Source organism: Rattus norvegicus, chromosome X (assembly GCF_021556685.1).
Source record: "Rattus norvegicus strain SHRSP/BbbUtx chromosome X, alternate assembly SHRSP_T2T, whole genome shotgun sequence".
In the NCBI taxonomy this organism is placed as follows: Eukaryota; Metazoa; Chordata; class Mammalia; order Rodentia; family Muridae; genus Rattus; species Rattus norvegicus.
The window spans coordinates 155133357-155152253 of record NC_141554.1 but is presented as its reverse complement, the minus strand read 5'-3'; positions in this window follow the sequence as shown (position 1 = coordinate 155152253).

Sequence of the window (18897 nt, the reverse complement as noted above, 5' to 3'; positions counted from 1 at the left end):
AACTGACAGACTCTTGAAATGCAGATTTTGAAGGGCTGATCACCCTGTCTTGGCAGAGTTTATCAGTCAATTACTCTGCATAATGTGTCCTTTTCTGGACAGTATAGTCTGCAGATGAAACAGGCAGTTTTGTCCAGTGGCTGCCTAGCCACAAAGTATTGTCTCACCTGGAGGTAGAGATGTTCAAGTTCATCATTAAATCCACCAAAGGGGAACTGTTAGGAGCAGATATGTCTCAACAAAAGATAAATAACTTTAAATCTCAAATTTTGTGGATTTCTGATGTTTTTGAAAATCACCTATCTATATAAGACAATCTGAACTGTTGTCTTTATATCTTAATAATATCTTGAAAGTTCTCTCAAAAAATCAGAGCCATGACTTTTCTATTTGAATCTTAACTCACAGGTGTAATCAACTCAGAAGTTTGTAATGACATTAATAGAGGGACTGGCTCTAAACCTTGTAAACTTTTTTGACAAAAAAATTCTATACCAAAACAAAGATACGATTTAAGCTTAGTTACCAAATGAGATTATGACTGTACAATTCAATCTAGCTAATTCCTCCCTGTTAAATTACAACCAATTTTAAATTCCTCATAAAAACAACTTTAGAATAACCATTTTCAGCCCCCCAAAGTCCAGGGAATTGGGGTGATGACTCCTCCATAACTTCTTCAAGCTGTACAGGGGCGTTGAGATATCCTTGGGGGTAGGGGGTAGGAAGAATGAAACAAATGCTGTAGCAGGATGTGTCCTGACTGGACCCAGCTGAAAGTCCTTGAGACCAGGATTCCAAGTAGGTAGGCACGCTCTGTAAAATACAACTCTCAAGAAAAAGTTTAGAATCGAGATATCTTTTTGTTTGATTCTCCTGAATAAATTTTTCAGGCGGTCTACCTCTATCAAATCTGATCAGTATGACTCTGGGAGGTTTCCAGAGTCTAACCACACTTTTTAAAAACATAAAGACAAAATCTTTCTCCCAAAATACTGTGTTCCTTAGTCTGTAACCAGAAAAGCTTGTATCTTGCACTCTCTCCCAGAGTAATAATATAACCATAAAACTCAAAGTCACACCCATCATGAAGATTAAACAATTTTTAAATAGGAAGTAAGCTAAACAATGAGCCTGATAGGCTTTTGTACTCTGTGATATCGGGAAATTATCCCAAAGTTCCCGTGGAGCCCACGTTAAGAGAATTCAAGCTTCCTGTTGTGGTATATATCAAAAGAAACCACAAACCCTCGCTAGCCGGCATCGAGCCATATGGCCTTTAGCGGTGTAATTCATAAAACAAACCAAATACTTTTATCAATTTCAGTATCAATAAGCAACACATCAAACCAGGACTTTAACCCAAAATATCTCAATCTGTCAAACTCTCTACCCGGAGCCACAGATTTTTATTTAACCTTAATAACTTCTAAAATATATGCCTGCATTCACTCTCCTTAGTGTTACAGACATTTCATCACAACTCTATACTTGGAGGCAGTGACTAATTTTTCCCTATGTTCTGAACTGTGGATGAAAATCACCACATGATTCGGGTAATCTCTTTACTCTCCTTAAAACAAACTTAAACACCTTCTATCAATTCTAATAACAATAAACAACTTAAGACTCAGGAATTTAACCCAAAATATATCCATCTGTTAAGCTCTCTACCTGGAGCCACAGATTTTTCTTTAACCTTAATAACTTCTAAAATGTATGCCTGCATTCACTCTCCTTAGTGTTACAGACATTTCATCACAACTCTCTACTTGGAGGCAGTGACTAATTTTTCCCTATGTTCTGAACTGTGGATGAAAATCACCACATGATGCGGGTAATCTCTTTACTCTCCTTAAAACAAACTTAAACACCTTCTATCAATTCTAATACCAATAAACAACTTAAGACTCAGGAATTTAACCCAAAATATATCCATCTGTTAAGCTCTCTACCTGGAGCCACAGATTTTTCTTTTTTTTTTTTTCCTTTTTTTTTCTTTTTTTTTAAATTTTTTTTTATTATTTTTTTTATTAACTTGAGTATTTCTTATATACATTTCAAGTGTTATTCCCTTTCCCGGTTTCCGGGCAAACATCCCCCTCCCCCCTCCCCTTCCTTATGGTTGTCCCCCTCCCAACCCTCCCCCCATTGCCGCCCTCCCCACATAGTCTAGTTCACTGGGGGTTCAGTCTTAGCAGGACCCAGGGCTTCCCCTTCCACTGGTGCTCTTACTAGGATATTCATTCCTACCTATGGGGTCAGAGTCCAGGGTCAGTCCATGTATAGTATTTAGGTAGTGGCTTAGTCCCTGGAAGCTCTGGTTGCTTGACATTGTTGTACTTTTGGGGTCTCGAGCCCCTTCAAGTTCTTCCAGTTCTTTCTCTGATTCCTTCAACGGGGGACCTATTCTCAGTTCAGTGGTTTGCTGCTGGCATTCGCCTCTGTATTTGCTGTATTCTGGCTGTGTCTCTCAGGAGCAATCTACATCCGGCTCCTGTCGGTCTGCACTTCTTTGCTTCATCCATCTTGTCCAATTGGGTGGCTGTATATGTATGGGCCACCTGTGGGGCAGGCTCTGAATGGGTGTTCCTTCAGTCTCTGTTTTAATCTTTGCCTCTCTCTTGCCAGCCAAGGGTATTCTTTTTCCTCATTTAAAGAAGGAGTGAAGCATTCACCTTTTGATCATCCGTCTTGAGTTTCGTTTGTTCTAGGGATCTAGGGTAATTCAAGCATTTGGGCTAATACCCACTTATCAATGATTGCATACCATGTATGTCTTTCTGTGATTGGGTTAGCTCACTCAGGATGATGTTTTCCAGTTCCAACCATTTGCCTACGAATTTCATAAACTCGTTGTTTTTGATAGCTGAGTAATATTCCATTGTGTAGATGTACCACATTTTCTGTATCCATTCCTCTGTTGAAGGGCATCTGGGTTCTTTCCAGTTTCTGGCTATTATAAATAAGGCTGCGATGAACTTAGTGGAGCATGTGCCTCTTTTATATGTTGAGGCATCTTTTGGGTATATGCCCAAGAGAGGTATACCTGGATCCTCAGGCAGTTCAATGTCCAATTTTCTGAGGAACCTCCAGACTGATTTCCAGAATGGTTTTACCAGTCTGCAATCCCACCAACAATGGAGGAGTGTTCCTCTTTCTCCACATCCTCGCCAGCATCTGCTGTCACCTGAGTTTTTGATCTTAGCCATTCTCACTGGTGTGAGGTGAAATCTCAGGGTTGTTTTGATTTGCATTTCCCTTATGACTAAAGATGTTGAACATTTCTTTAGGTGTTTCTCAGCCATTTGGCATTCCTCAGCTGTGAATTCTTTGTTTACCTCTGAACCCCATTTTTTAATAGGGTTATTTGTTTCCCTGCGGTCTAACTTCTTGAGTTCTTTGTATATTTTGGATATAAGGCCTCTATCTGTGGTAGGATTGGTAAAGATCTTTTCCCAATCTGTTGGTTGCCGTTTTGTCCTAACCACAGTGTCCTTTGCCTTACAGAAGCTTTGCAGTTTTATGAGATCCCATTTGTCGATTCTTGATCTTTGAGCGTAAGCCATTGGTGTTTTGTTCAGGAAATTTTTTCCGGTGCCCATGTGTTCCAGATGCTTCCCTAGTTTTTCTTCTATTAGTTTGAGTGTGTCTGGTTTGATGTGGAGGTCCTTGATACACTTGGACTTAAGCTTTGTACAGGGTGATAAGCATGGATCGATCTGCATTCTTCTACATGTTGACCTCCAGTTGAACCAGCACCATTTGCTGAAAAGGCTATCTTTTTTCCATTTGATGGTTTTGGCTCCTTTGTCAAAAATCAAGTGACCATAGGTGTGTGGGTTCATTTCTGGGTCTTCAATTCTATTCCATTGGTCTATCTGTCTGTCTCTGTACCAATACCATGCAGTTTTTGTCACTATTGCTCTGTAATACTGCTTGAGTTCAGGGATAGTGATTCCCCCTGAAGTCCTTTTATTATTGAGGATAGCTTTAGCTATCCTGGGTTTTTTGTTATTCCAGATGAATTTGCAAATTGTTCTGTCTACCTCTTTGAAGAATTGGATTGGTATTTTGATGGGGATTGCATTGAATCTGTAGATTGCTTTTGGTAAAATGGCCATTTTTACTATATTAATCCTGCCAATCCATGAGCATGGGAGATTTTTCCATCTTCTGAGGTCTTCTTCAATTTCTTTCCTCAGTGTCTTGAAGTTCTTATTGTACAGATCTTTTACTTGCTTGGTTAAAGTCACTCCGAGGTACTTTATATTATTTGGGTCTATTATGAAGGGTGTCGTTTCCCTAATTTCTTTCTCGGCTTGTTTCTCTTTTGTATAGAGGAAGGCAACTGATTTATTTGAGTTAATTTTATACCCAGCCACTTTGCTGAAGTTGTTTATCAGCTTTAGTAGTTCTCTGGTGGAACTTTTGGGATCACTTAAATATACTATCATGTCGTCTGCAAATAGTGATATTTTGACCTCTTCTTTTCCGATCTGTATCCCCTTGATCTCCGTTTGTTGTCTGATTGCTCTGGCAAGAACTTCAAGAACTATATTGAATAAGTAGGGAGAGAGTGGGCAGCCTTGTTTAGTCCCTGATTTTAGTGGGATTGCTTCAAGTTTCTCTCCATTTAGTTTAATGTTAGCAACTGGTTTGCTGTATATGGCTTTTACTATGTTTAGGTATGGGCCTTGAATTCCTATTCTTTCCAGGACTTTTATCATGAAGGGGTGTTGAATTTTGTCAAATGCTTTCTCAGCATCTAATGAAATGATCATGTGGTTCTGTTCTTTAAGTTTGTTTATATGATGGATCACGTTGATGGTTTTCCGTATATTCAACCATCCCTGCATGCCTGGGATGAAGCCTACTTGATCATGGTGGATGATTGTTTTGATGTGCTCTTGGATTCGGTTTGCCAGAACTTTATTGAGTATTTTTGCGTCGATATTCATAAGGGAAATTGGTCTGAAGTTCTCTTTCTTTGTTGGGTCTTTGTGTGGTTTAGGTATAAGAGTAATTGTGGCTTAGTAGAAGGAATTCGGTAGGGCTCCATCTGTTTCAATTTTGTGGAATAGTTTGGATAATATTGGTATGAGGTCTTCTCTGAAGGTTTGATAGAATTCTGCACTAAACCCGTCTGGACCTGGGCTCTTTTTGGTTGGGAGACCTTTAATGACTGCTTCTATTTCCTTAGGAGTTATGGGGTTGTTTAACTGGTTTATCTGTTCCTGATTTAACTTCGATACCTGGTATCTGTCTAGGAAATTGTCCATTTCCTGAAGATTTTCAAGTTTTGTTGAATATAGGTTTTTATAGTAAGATCTGATGATTTTTTGAATTTCCTCTGAATCTGTAGTTATGTCTCCCCTTTCATTTCTGATTTTATTAATTTGGACGCACTCTCTGTGTCCTCTCGTTAGTCTGCCTAAGGGTTTATCTATCTTGTTGATTTTCTCAAAGAACCAACTTTTGGTTCTGTTGATTCTTTCTATGGTCCTTTTTGTTTCTACTTGGTTGATTTCAGCTCTGAGTTTGATTATTTCCTGCCTTCTACTCCTCCTGGGTGTATTTGCTTCTTTTTGTTCTAGAGCTTTTAGGTGTGCTGTCAAGCTGCTGACATATGCTCTTTCCTGTTTCTTTCTGCAGGCACTCAGCGCTATGAGTTTTCCTCTTAGCACAGCTTTCATTGTGTCCCATAAGTTTGGGTATGTTGTATCTTCATTTTCATTAAATTCTAAAAAGTTTTTAATTTCTTTCTTTATTTCTTCCTTGACCGGGTTATCATTGAGTAGAGCATTGTTCAATTTCCACTTATATGTGGGCATTCTTCCCTTATTGTTATTGAAGACCAGTTTTAGGCCGTGGTGGTCCGATAGCACACATGGGATGATTTCTATCTTTCTGTACCTGTTGAGGCCCGTTTTTTGACCAATTATATGGTCAATTTTGGAGAAAGTACCACGAGGAGCTGAGAAGAAGGTATATCCTTTTGCTTTAGGATAGAATGTTCTATAAATATCCGTTAAGTCCATTTGGCTCATGACTTCTCTTAGTCTGTCGACATCACTGTTTAATTTCTGTTTCCATGATCTGTCCATTGATGAGAGTGGTGTGTTGAAATCTCCCACTATTATTGTGTGAGGTGCAATGTGTGCTTTGAGCTTTAGTAAGGTTTCTTTTACGTATGTAGGTGCCCTTGTATTTGGGGCATAGATATTTAGGATTGAGAGTTCATCTTGGTGGATTTTTCCTTTGGTGAATATGAAGTGTCCTTCCTTATCTTTTTTGATGACTTTTAGTTGGAAATTGATTTTATTTGATATTAGAATGGCTACTCCAGCTTGCTTCTTCTGACCATTTGCTTGGAAAGTTGTTTTCCAGCCTTTCACTCTGAGGTAGTGTCTGTCTTTGTCTCTGAGGTGTGTTTCCTGTAGGCAGCAGAATGCAGGGTCCTCGTTGCGTATCCAGTTTGTTAATCTATGTCTTTTTATTGGGGAGTTGAGGCCATTGATATTGAGAGATATTAAGGAATAGTGATTATTGCTTCCCTTTATATTCATATTTGGATGTGAGGTTATGTTTGTGTGCTTTCATTCTCTTTGTTTTGTTGCCAAGACGATTAGTTTCTTGCTTCTTCTAGGGTATAGCTTGCCTCCTTATGTTGGGCTTTACCATTTATTATCCTTTGTAGTGCTGGATTTGTGGAAAGATATTGTGTAAATTTGGTTTTGTCATGGAATATCTTGGTTTCTCCATCAATGTTAATTGAGAGTTTTGCTGGGTACAGTAACCTGGGCTGGCATTTGTGTTCTCTTTGGGTCTGTATAACATCAGTCCAGGATCTTCTGGCCTTCATAGTTTCTGGCGAGAAGTCTGGTGTGATTCTGATAGGTCTCCCTTTATATGTTACTTGACCTTTTTCCCTTACTGCTTTTAATATACTTTCTTTATTTTGTGCGTTTGGTGTTTTGACAATTATGTGACGGGAGGTGTTTCTTTTCTGGTCCAATCTATTTGGAGTTCTGTAGGCTTCTTGTATGTCTATGGGTATCTCTTTTTTTAGGTTAGGGAAGTTTTCTTCTATGATTTTGTTGAAGATATTTACTGGTCCTTTGAGCTGGGAGTCTTCACTCTCTTCTATACCTATTATCCTTAGGTTTGATCTTCTCATTGAGTCCTGGATTTCCTGTATGTTTTGGACCAGTAGCTTTTTCCGCTTTACATTATCTTTGACAGTTGAGTCAATGATTTCTATGGAATCTTCTGCTCCTGAGATTCTCTCTTCCATCTCTTGTATTCTGTTGGTGAAGCTTGTATCTACAGCTCCTTGTCTCTTCTTTTGGTTTTCTATATCCAGGGTTGTTTCCATGTGTTCTTTCTTGATTGCTTCTATTTCCATTTTTAATTCCTTCAACTGTTTGATTGTGTTTTCCTGGAATTCTTTCAGGGATTTTTGTGTCTCCTCTCTATGGGCTTCTACTTGTTTATTTATGTTTTCCTGGAATGCTTTCAGGGATTTTTGCGATTCTTTCAGGCATTTTTGCGATTCCTCTCTGTAGGCTTCTACTTGTTCTCTAAGGGAGTTCTTCACGTCTTTCTTGAAGTCCTCCAGCATCATGATCAAAAATGATTTTGGAACTAGATCTTGCTTTTCTGGTGTGTTTGGATATTCCATGTTTGTTTTGATGGGAGAATTGGGCTCCGATGGTGCCATGTAGTCTTGGTTTCTGTTGCTTGGGTTCCTGTGCTTGCCTCTCGCCATCAGATTATCTCTAGTGTTACTTTGTTCTGCTATTTCTGACATTGGCTAGACTGTCCTATAAGCCTGTGTGTCAGGAGTGCTGTAGACCTGTTTTCCTCTCTTTCAGTCAGTTATGGGGACAGAGTGTTCTTTTTTCCGGCGTGTGGTTTTTCCTCTCTACAGGTCTTCAGCTGTTCCTGTGGGCCTGTGTCTTGAGTTCACTAGGCAGCTTTCTTGCAGCAGAAAGTTGGTCTTACCTGTGGTCCCAAGGCTCAAGTTTGCTCGTGGGGTGCTACCCACGGGCTCTCTGCAGCGGCAGCAACCAGGAAGACCTGTGCCGCCGTTTCTGGGAGCTTCAGTGCACCAGGGTTCCAGATGGTCTTTGGCTTTTTCCTCTGGCGTCCGAGATGTGTGTGCAGAGAGCAGTCTCTTCAGGTTTCCCAGGCTTGTCTGCCTCTCTGAAGGTTCAGCTCTCCCTCCCACGGGATTTGGGTGCAGAGAACTGTTTATCCGGTCTGTTTCCTTCAGGTTCTGGTGGTGTCTCAGGCAGGGGTCCTGCCGCTCCTGGGCCCTCCCCCACGGGAGCCCAGAGGCCTTATACAGTTTCCTCTTGGGCCAGGGATGTGGTCAGGGGTGAGCAGTTTTGGTGGTCTCTTCTGCTCTGCAGCCTCAGGAGTGCCCACCTGACCAGGCGTTTGGTCTCTCTCTCACAGGGTCTGGGGGCAGAGAGCTGCTGCGGGCCAGGATCCGCGGGTGTGGGACTTCCCACAGATTTTTCTTTAACCTTAATAACTTCTAAAATATATGCCTGCATTCACTCTCCTTAGTGTTACAGACATTTCATCACAACTCTATACTTGGAGGCAGTGACTAATTTTTCCCTATGTTCTGAACTGTGGATGAAAATCACCACATGATTCGGGTAATCTCTTTACTCTCCTTAAAACAAACTTAAACACCTTCTATCAATTCTAATACCAATAAACAACTTAAGACTCAGGAATTTAACCCAAAATATATCCATCTGTTAAGCTCTCTACCTGGAGCCACAGATTTTTCTTTAACCTTAATAACTTCTAAAATATATGCCTGCATTCACTCTCCTTAGTGTTACAGATCTTTCATCACAACTCTCTACTTGGAGTTAGTGACTAATTTTTCCCTATCTAAGTTCTGAACCGTGGATGAAAATCCCCACCTGATTCAGGTAATCTCTTTACTCTCTTCTTTCTAAAAACAAACTCAATCACCTTTTAATAATACCTGTAATTAAGAAGTAGCTTGTCTAACTAGGTTTTCTTTTTTTTTTTTTATTAACTTGAGTATTTCTTATATACATTTCAAGTGTTATTCCCTTTCCCGGTTTCCGGGCAAACATCCCCCTCCCCCCTCCCCTTCCTTATGGGTGTTCCCCTCCCAACCCTCCCCCCATTGCCGCCCTCCCCCCATAGTCTAGTTCACTGGGGGTTCAGTCTTAGCAGGACCCAGGGCTTCCCCTTCCACTGGTGCTCTTACTAGGATATTCATTGCTACCTATGGGGTCAGAGTCCAGGGTCAGTCCATGTATAGTCTTTAGGTAGTGGCTTAGTCCCTGGAAGCTCTGGTTGCTTGACATTGTTGTACTTTTGGGTTCAACCCAAAATTCCCATGGAGCCCAAGTTAAAAAGAATATGAGTATCCTGAAAGACTTTCTAAACAACTTTCTTTAAAAAGCAGCTTTTTATCTCTAACTCTCTGAGCTGACATTACTTATCACACAGCAGGTGATGTACAGACTGCCAGCCCAGGTGGCTTCCCCTTTCTTTGTTTGAATTCCCATGCTTAAGATATCACATGACTTAACATGACGCTGGCCTCCTCTTACTTAGAAAGTAAAAACTTTCTCTCAACTCTCAGGATTACTAGTGGATTCTTGTCCATCACCTCGGCGTGCCATCTGTTGTTGTAAAAATATAATAATATAAAGCAACGGTGTCTTTTACCCCGCTAGCTCTGTACCGAGGTGCCCAGATATCTGCTAGATATCTTGGCGGAAACACATCCCAGCCGCACTTTCCTACACTCAAACCCCCGCATAAAAGAACACACAACACAATAATCTTAGATCCAATTGCTAAGATATAATTGCCCACTTAAACATACAAAAAGCCCGGTACCATCCATCCCTTAGGAACATTGATAATGACTGTAAATACACAGAGCAGAATCTTAACATCACCTGCCATGGCTTCTCTCCTACTCCTCTCTCAAATTTTTTTCTTATTAACTTTACTTCTTTCTTTACCTCCTTTGGTAACTCCTTTCCATAATACTTTGTGTATTCCTGCATCCTCTTCTCTTCTGAGCAGATGTGTGCCCCTTGGATATGTCCCCACCCAGGAACTTCAAGTCTCTGCAAGGCTAGAGGCTTCCTCTCCTACTGAAGCCAGACAAAGCAGCCCAGTTAGGAAAATGTGTCCCACTTAATAGCAACAGCTTTTGGGAAAGCCCCTGTTCCAGTTCTTCAGGACCTACATGAAAGTCAAGCTGTGCATGTGCTACATATAAGCAGGGAGGCCTAGGTCTAGCCTATGTATGTTCTTTGGTTGTAGGTTCCGACTCAGAGCCACAAGGTACTGAGTTGACTCTTTTGGTCTTCCTGTGGAGTTCCTCTCCCCTTTGAGACCCATACTCATTCCTTCTATTCTTCCATAAGAATCTCCATCCTCAATCCACAGTTTGGTTGTTGGTGTCTGTCTGTCTGAGTCAGCTGCTGGGTGGATCCTATCAGAGGACCACATTCTCCTGTCTGCAAGTATAACAGAATATCACTGATAAGTGTTAGGGAATTTTGCTTGCTCATGGGATGGGTCTCAAGTTGGGTATGCTATTAGGTTATTGGTTGGCCAATCCCTCAGTCTCTGCTCCATCCAGAGTGCCTGAAATTCTTATGTATAGGACAAATTTTAGGTTGAAAGCTTTGTGGGTGGGTTGCTGTCCCTATTGCTCCACTGGAGTTTCTGTCTGGCTACATGAGGTGGCCTCTTCATGTTTCATACCCCCAATGTAGTGGGTTGCAGATAGGGTTATGTCCATTGAATCTTCAGCACCTCACTTATCCCAGGTCCCTGTCTCATTTTGGAGATACCCTCCACCTACTCATCTCATCCTTTGCGGATTTCCATTCATTTTCATGGCGCCCTAGCCATCTCTCCTGTCCTTCCCTACACTCAATCTCAAAACCCTGCCATTCCACTCCCCATTCCCTCTCTAACCCAGTTCCCTTCCTCCACCTCCCTCTCAGGACTATTTAATTCTCACTTCTAGTTGAGATTCAAGCTTCCTCACTTGGGCCTTACTTTTGTTTAACTTCTTTGGGTCTATGGAGTGTAGCATGGGACCTATATTTTATGGCTATTATCCACTTATAAGTGAGTAAATACCATGCATGTCCTTTTGGGACTGGTTACTTCACTCAGGATGACATTCCCATGTTGCATCCATTCGCCTGAAAAATTCATGATGTCTTTATTTTTAATAGCTGAATAGTATTACTTTGTGTAGATGTACCACATTTTCGGTATCCGTCCTTCAGTTGAAGGAAATTTTGGTTGTTCCCATTTTCTGGCTATTGCAAATAAAGCTGCTATGAACTTAGTTGGTCAAATATCTTTGTGGTATGGTGGAATATCTTTTGGGTATATGCCTGAGGAATGAAACAGCTGGGTCTTGAGGTAGAATTATTCAATATTTCCTGAGAAACCACCAAATAATTCCTAAAGTGGTTATACAATTTTATAATTCCACCAGCAATGAAGAAGTGTTCCCCTTGCTCTACATCCTCGATGGCATGTACAATTGCTTGAGTTTTTTTTTTTTTTTATCTTAACCATTCTGATGGGTATAGGATGTAGCCTCACAGTTGTATTTGATTTGCATTTCCCTGATGACTAAGGACTTTGAAAATTTCTTTAAATACTTCTTGGCCATTTAAGATTCCTCTGTTGAAAATTTTGTTTAGCTTTGTACCCCACTTTTTAAATTGTGTTATTTGGATTGTTAGTTTGTGACTTCATAAGTTCTCTATATATTTTGGATATTAGTCCTCTATTGGATGTAGGGTTGGTAAAGGTCCTTCTCAATCTCTAAGTTGTGTTTTGTCCTATTGATAGTGTCTTTTGCATTGTAGAAACTTTGCAGTTTCACAAGGTCCCATTTATCAGTTGTTGATCTTAGAGCCTGAGCTCACCATTGGTGTTCTGTTCAGAAAATTGTCTCATGTACCAATGCATTCAAAGGTATTTCCAACATTCTCTTCCATGGGATTTAGTATATCAGGTTTAATTTTGAGGTCCTCAATCCACTTAGTTTTGTGCAAGGTGAAAAATATGGATCTGTTCTCATTCTTCTTCATGTAGACACCCAGTTAGACCAGCACCATTTGTTGAAGATGCTTTTATTTTTTCATTGTATGATATTGGATTCTTTATCAAAAGATCAAGTGTTCATATGTCTGTGGGTTTATTTCTGGGTTATTGACTCAATTCTATTGATGAATGTGCCTGTCTCTGTACCAATACCATGCAGGTTTTTAAAATCACTTTTAATCTGTAGTACAACTTGAGGTCAGAAATTCCTCCACAAGTTCTTTTATTGTATAGGAATGTTTTGCCTATCCTGATTGTTTATAAGTTTGTTTGTTTTACCATGTGACATTGAGAATTCCTCTTTCAAGGTCTGTAAAAATGTGTTGCAATTTTGAGGGGAGTTGCATTGAATCTGTAGATTGCTTTTGGTAAGATGGCCATTTTTACAATATAAATCCTGCTAATCCATAAGCATGGGAGATCTTTCCATTTTCTGAGGTCTTCTTCAATTTCCTTCTTCAGAGACTTGAAGTTCTTGTGATACAAACCTTTTGCTTGCTTGGTTTGAATTTCACCAAGATATTTTATATTATTTGTGGCTATTGTGAAAGGTGTTGTTTCTCTGATTCTTTCTTCGTCCATTTATTATTTGTATATATTGTTGGTACTGAAGTTTTTTTTTTTAGTTAATTTTGTATCCAGCCACTTTTCTGAAGGTTTTCATCAGCTTTAGGAGTTCTCTGGTAGAATTTATGGGGTTACTTATGCATACTATTGTCTATGAATATCCATACTTTGACTACCTTTCCAATTTGTATATCCTTGATCTCTTTTACTAGTCTTATTACTCTATCTAGGATTTTAAGTACTATATTGAATAGATAGGGTGAGAGTGGTAGCCTTGTCTTGCCCCTGATTTTAGTGGGATTGCTTCAAGTTACTCTCCATTTTGTTTGATGTTGGCTATTGGCTTGCTGTATATTGCCTTGAATATGTTTAGGTACCTGCCCTATATCCATGGTTTTTCTAATACTTTTAACATGAAGGTCTGTTGGATTTATCAAAGGTTATTTTTTAGAGTCTAATGAGATAATATGATTTTTTTCTTTCAGTTTTTATATGGCAGATTACATTGATAGATTTTTATATGTTGAAAAATCCCTGTATTCCTAGGAGTCTTAATTAAAAGATTGTCTACATTGTTTTTGCCCTGTGAGCATATCTAGGAAGGGCTTTCTGAATTGTTAACTGTTAAAGGAATGAAGGCCTTTTCTGAAGGGGATAACACTATTCCCTAGACTGGGCCCTGAATACTGTAAGGATGAAGAAAGCTAACTGAGCATAGCAAGCATGAAGCATTAAATATGTTAATATTTTTATTCTTGACTGTCAATGCCTTAAATTCCTTAATTGCTTTAAATTCCTGTTCTGACCACCTGATAATAGTGAAATGTAAGCTAAAATTGTAAGTCAAATAAACCATTTTCTCCTCTCCATTGCTTTTGGTCAGTGTATTTGTCAAAAAAAATTTAAAAAGGAAGTGATTAGTTTAAAGGTCTAAACAGTTTAGAATATAATTCCTGTGCCAATTACATTGCAGATAAGATCAAACAATGAATCTGAGAGTAGTACAGTAATCTGTCCAAGTACATGGCACTATATGTGACAGAGGCAAGGTTTCAATCCCAGCTTGCAGATCTTTAAGGACTTACTTATAATTTCTATGTCATATTGATGTATTTTATGTCATAGTGCTATGATTATTTCCTTACACCACTACTGGTTCCTTGCAAATATTCTGGTGTTTCCTTTTCTTAATATTACCTTTTATAAAGTCATTATCAAAATTATGGATTTCCCTAAAGAATTATTTAAAGATGTTGCATAGAATTTATGTTAAGTCTCTTAATTCATTTTTTCATTTATTATTAATTTTAGACTGGTTCTTATTTTCTAGTTGCATTTTTAGTTCATAGCATAGACTAACATGATGGCAATTCTATTGCCTCAGTGTCCTTGGTGCTACCATTGTTAGCATAACCCACGATATGTGGCTTTCCTTTCCTTTATTTTTGTATAATATATAATTATTCATTTATTTTCTTCTTGACATGATTACTACTTGTAAGAATATATTTTAATGATTAAATTTATATCTCAATTAAAATGAGGTAAAATCTTTCATGTCTCTAGGACCTCTTTCCATTGTACAAACTCGGGATACAGGTCAAATTATCAGAAAGCAAAGATGCATGATTTCTCCTCCCTAAATAAAAAATATAATTACACTTTTAACAAGACTACTTAGACTATATCAGTGATTCACTAAATTATTACACTTAGAATTTAACGTTTCCTTGATAGATGACAATGCTGAATAACTATAATCTCTTTTAATGATGGATTTGACTTAAGTTATTTACAATAAAACAAAGCTTAAGAGTTCTTCACTCTCTAGATAATAGTCATTTTCACATATATGACTTTAAATGTTTTCTCTTGATTATAATTTTGATAATGCCTTAGTTATTTATTTCTTTTTTCTATTATTTGAATTTTTAAAATTTCTTTTATTCATTTTTTTATTTTTCTTTTATTGGATTTTTGCATTTACATTTCAAATATTATTCCCTTTCAGGTTCCCATGTCATAAGCCCCCGATGCCATTAACCTCCTCTTCTCCTATAAGGGTGTTCCCCTCACCATTCACCTTTCCTCCAACATTCCCATACACTGGGGGGGGGGTCCAACCTTGGTAGTACCAAGGGATTCTCCTTGCATTGGTGCCCAACAAGGCCGTCCTCTGCTACATATGCAGCTGGAGCCGTGAATAGTCTTGGGGAAGTGGTTTAGTCCCTGGGAGCTCTGTTTGGTTGCCATTATTGTTCTTATGGGGTTGCAAGCACCTTCAACTCTTTCAATCCTTTCTCTAATTCCTCAAACAGGGGCCCACTTCTCAGTTCAGTGGTTTACTGCTAGCATTTGCCTCTGTATTTGACATGTTCTGGCTGTGTCTCTCAGAAGAGATCTATATCCAGTTCCTGTCACCATGCACTTCTAAGCTTCATCCATCTTATCTAGTTTTAGAGGCTGTGTATAAATGGGCCACATGTGGGGCAGGCTCTGAAAGGCTGTTCTTTCGGTCTCTATTCCGAGCTTTGCCTCCATATCCTCTCCTATGAATACTTTTGTTCCCCCTTTTAAGAAGGAGTGAAGCATCTGTACTTTGTTCATCCTTCTTCTTGAGCTTCATGTGGTCTCTAAATAGTATCCTGGGTAATTCAAGCCTTTTTTGCTAATGTCCCCTTATATGCAGTGAATACATACTGTATGTGTTTTTCTGTGATTGGGTTACCTCACTCAGGGTGATACATTCTAGTTCAATCCATTTGACTATGAATTTCATAAAGTCATCCTTTTGGATAGCTGAGTAGTACAATTATGTAGATTAACACATTTTCTGTATTCATTCCTCTATTGAAGGGCATCTGGGTTCTTTCCAGCTTCTGGCTATTATATATAAGGCTGTTATGAACATATTGGAGCATGTGTCCTTGTTGTATGTTTCTATATCTTTTGGGAATATGGCCAGGAGTGCTATAGCTGGGTTCTTAGGTATTGCAATGTGTAATTTTCTGAGGAACCTTCAGACTGATTTCCAGAGTGGTTGTACCAGCTTGAAATCCCACTAACAATGGAGGAGTGTTCTTTCTCCAAATCCTCACCACATGTGTTGTCACCTGAGTTTTTTATCTTAGTCATTCTGACTGGTGTGAGTTGGAATATCAGAGTTGTTTTGATTTGCATTTCCCTGATGACTAAGTATTTTGATCATTTATTTAGAAACTTCTTAGCCATTCGATATTCCTCAGCTGAGAATTCTTACTTTAGCACTGTGCCCCATTTTTAGTAAGGTTATTAGGCTCTCTGGAGTATAACTACTTGAGTTCTTTATATATTTTGGAATTAGCCCTCTATCAGATGTAGGATTGGTAAAGATCTTTTCCCAATCTGTTGGTTACTATGTTGTCCTAATGAGAGTGTCCTTTGCCTGACAGAAGCTTTGGAGTTTTACGAGGTCCCATTTGTCAATTCTTGATCCTAGAGCATAAGTCATTGGTGATTTGTTCAGGAAAATTTCCCCATTCCACGTGTGGTGTAGACTCTTCCCAACTTTTTCTTCTGTTAGTTTGAGAGTATCTGGTTTTATGCAGAGGTCCTTGATCCACTTGGAGTTAGGGTTTATACAGGGCAATAAGAATGGTTGGATTTGCATTCTTCTACATGCTGACTTCCAGTTGAACCAGCACCATCTGTTGAAATGTTACCTATTTTCCATTGGGTGGTTTTGGCTCCTTAGTCAAAGATCAAGTGACCATAAGTATGTGGGTTCATTTCTGGGTCTTCAATTCTATTCCAGTGATGTATCTTCCTTTCTCTGTACCAATATCATACAGTTTTTATCACTATTGTTCTATACTACTGCTTGAGGTCAGGAATGGTGATTGCACCAAAAGTTCTTTCATTGTTGAAGATAGTTTTCACTATTCTGTGTTTTTTATTATTCCAAATGAATTTTGCAAATTGCTCTTTCTAACTCTATGATGAATTGAGTTGGAAGTTTAATAGGGATTACATTGAATCTGTAGATTGTTTTGGGCAAGATGGCCATTTTCACTGTATTTATCCTTCCAATCCATGAGCATGGGAGGTCTTTCCATTTTCTGAGATCTTCTTTAATTTCTTTCTTCAGAGACCTGAAGTTCTTGTCATACAGATCTTTCACTTGCTTGGTTAGAATCACACCAAGATATTTTATATTATTCGGGACTATTGTGAAGGGTCTCATTTCCCTAATTTCTTTCTAAGCTTGTTTATCCTTTGAATAGAGAAAGGCTACTGAGTTGCTTGAGTTAACTTTATACCCAGCTACCTTGCTGAACTTATTTATCAGGCTTAGTAGTTCTCTGGTAGAACTTTTGTGTCATTTAGGTATACTATCATATCATCTGCAAATAGTGATGTTTTGACTTCTTCCTTTTCCAATTTATATGCCTTTGACTTCCTTTCATTGTCTGATTGCTCTGGCTAGGAGTACTATATTGAATAAGTAGGGAGAGAGTGGGCAGGCTTGTCTAGTCCCTGATTTTAGTAGGATTGCTTCAAATTTCTCTCCATTTAGTTTAATGTTAACCGCTCTTTGCTGTATATTGCTTTTACTATAGTTATGGGCCTTGAATTCCTGATCTTTCCAGGACATTTATCATGAAGTGGTGTTGAATTTTGTCAAATGCTTTCTTAGCATCTAACAAAATGATCATATGGTTTTTATTTACACTTCAAATGTTATTACCTTTCCAGGTTTTCTGGATATAGGCCCCCTATCCCAACCCCCTTACCTTCTTCTTTAAGGGTATTACCTTCTCCATCCACCTCCTCTTCTCAAACCTCTGGCAATCTCCTACCCTGGGGTGGGGGTGAGGGGGTGTCCAGCCTTTGGAAGACCAAGGGCTTGTCCTTCCTTTGTTGCCCAACAAGGCTATTCTTTGCTACATATGCAGTTGGAGCCATGGGCTGTCCATGTGTACTCTTTGGATAGTGGTTTAGTCCATGGGAGCTGTGGTTGGTTGGCATTGTTGTTCCTATGGTATTTATTTCTAATTTCATTTTGTTTTGTTTTAAGACAATATCTCAATTTGTAGCACTAATTGGCATAAAAACTGTAATACTCTAGCTTCTGTCAAGTTACTATACCCAACTCAACAATTTATATTATAGACTCTGCTTTCCTTTTAGCTTTAAGACCATTTTTTTTAGTACTGGATTTCAAAAACTTTTTGTTCCTTTATTCCTGACAGTTTTATGTACTTAAATAATAAATTTGTGATGTACTTAGTACTATTTTTAACTAGATGAAACATAATCTTTGAATATTTTTGATTGTCCAATTGTCCCAGCACTGTTTGTTACATTAATTTGATTCATTCTATTTTTAGTAAGTCCAAATGTTCTTGTGTGTTTTATGTTAGTATTGATGTGTTCAATGTAAGGAAGAAACCTGATTTTTTTGTTTATACCTTGTATCCTGTGATAAGCTGATTATTGTTGGTTATAATTCATTTGTTTCAAGGAGGTTTTATTTTATATATCCTTTAAGAATCTTTACATAATCATGGTATGTGAAAATGTTTTGTTTCTGGTAGTTGAACTACCTGAGGACCCAGCTATACCTCTCTTGGACATACACCCAAAAGATGCCCCAACATATAAAAAAGACACATGTTCCACTATGTTCATAGCAGCCTTATTTATAATAGTCAGAAGCTGGAAAGAACCCAGATGCCCTTCAACAAAGGAATTGATACAGAAAATGTGTCATATCTACACAATGGAATACTACTCAGCTATCAAAAACAATGACTTTATGAAATTCATACACAAATGGATGGAACTGGAAAATATCATCCTGAGTGAGGTAACCCAATCACAGAAAAACACACATGGTATGTACTCATTGATAAGTGGATATTAGTCCAAATGCTCGAATCACCCTAAATGCACAGAACACATGAAACTCATGAAGGATGACCAAAATTCAGATGCTTTACTCCTTCTTTAAAAGGGGAACAAGAATACACTTGGGAGAGGATAAGGAGACAAAGTTTAGAACAGAGGCAAAAGGAACGCCCATTCAGAGCCTGCCCCACATGTGGCCATACATGTACAGCCACCAAAGTAGATAAGATGGATGAAGCAAAGAAGTGCAGGCTTACAGGAACTGGATGTAGATCTCTCAGAATA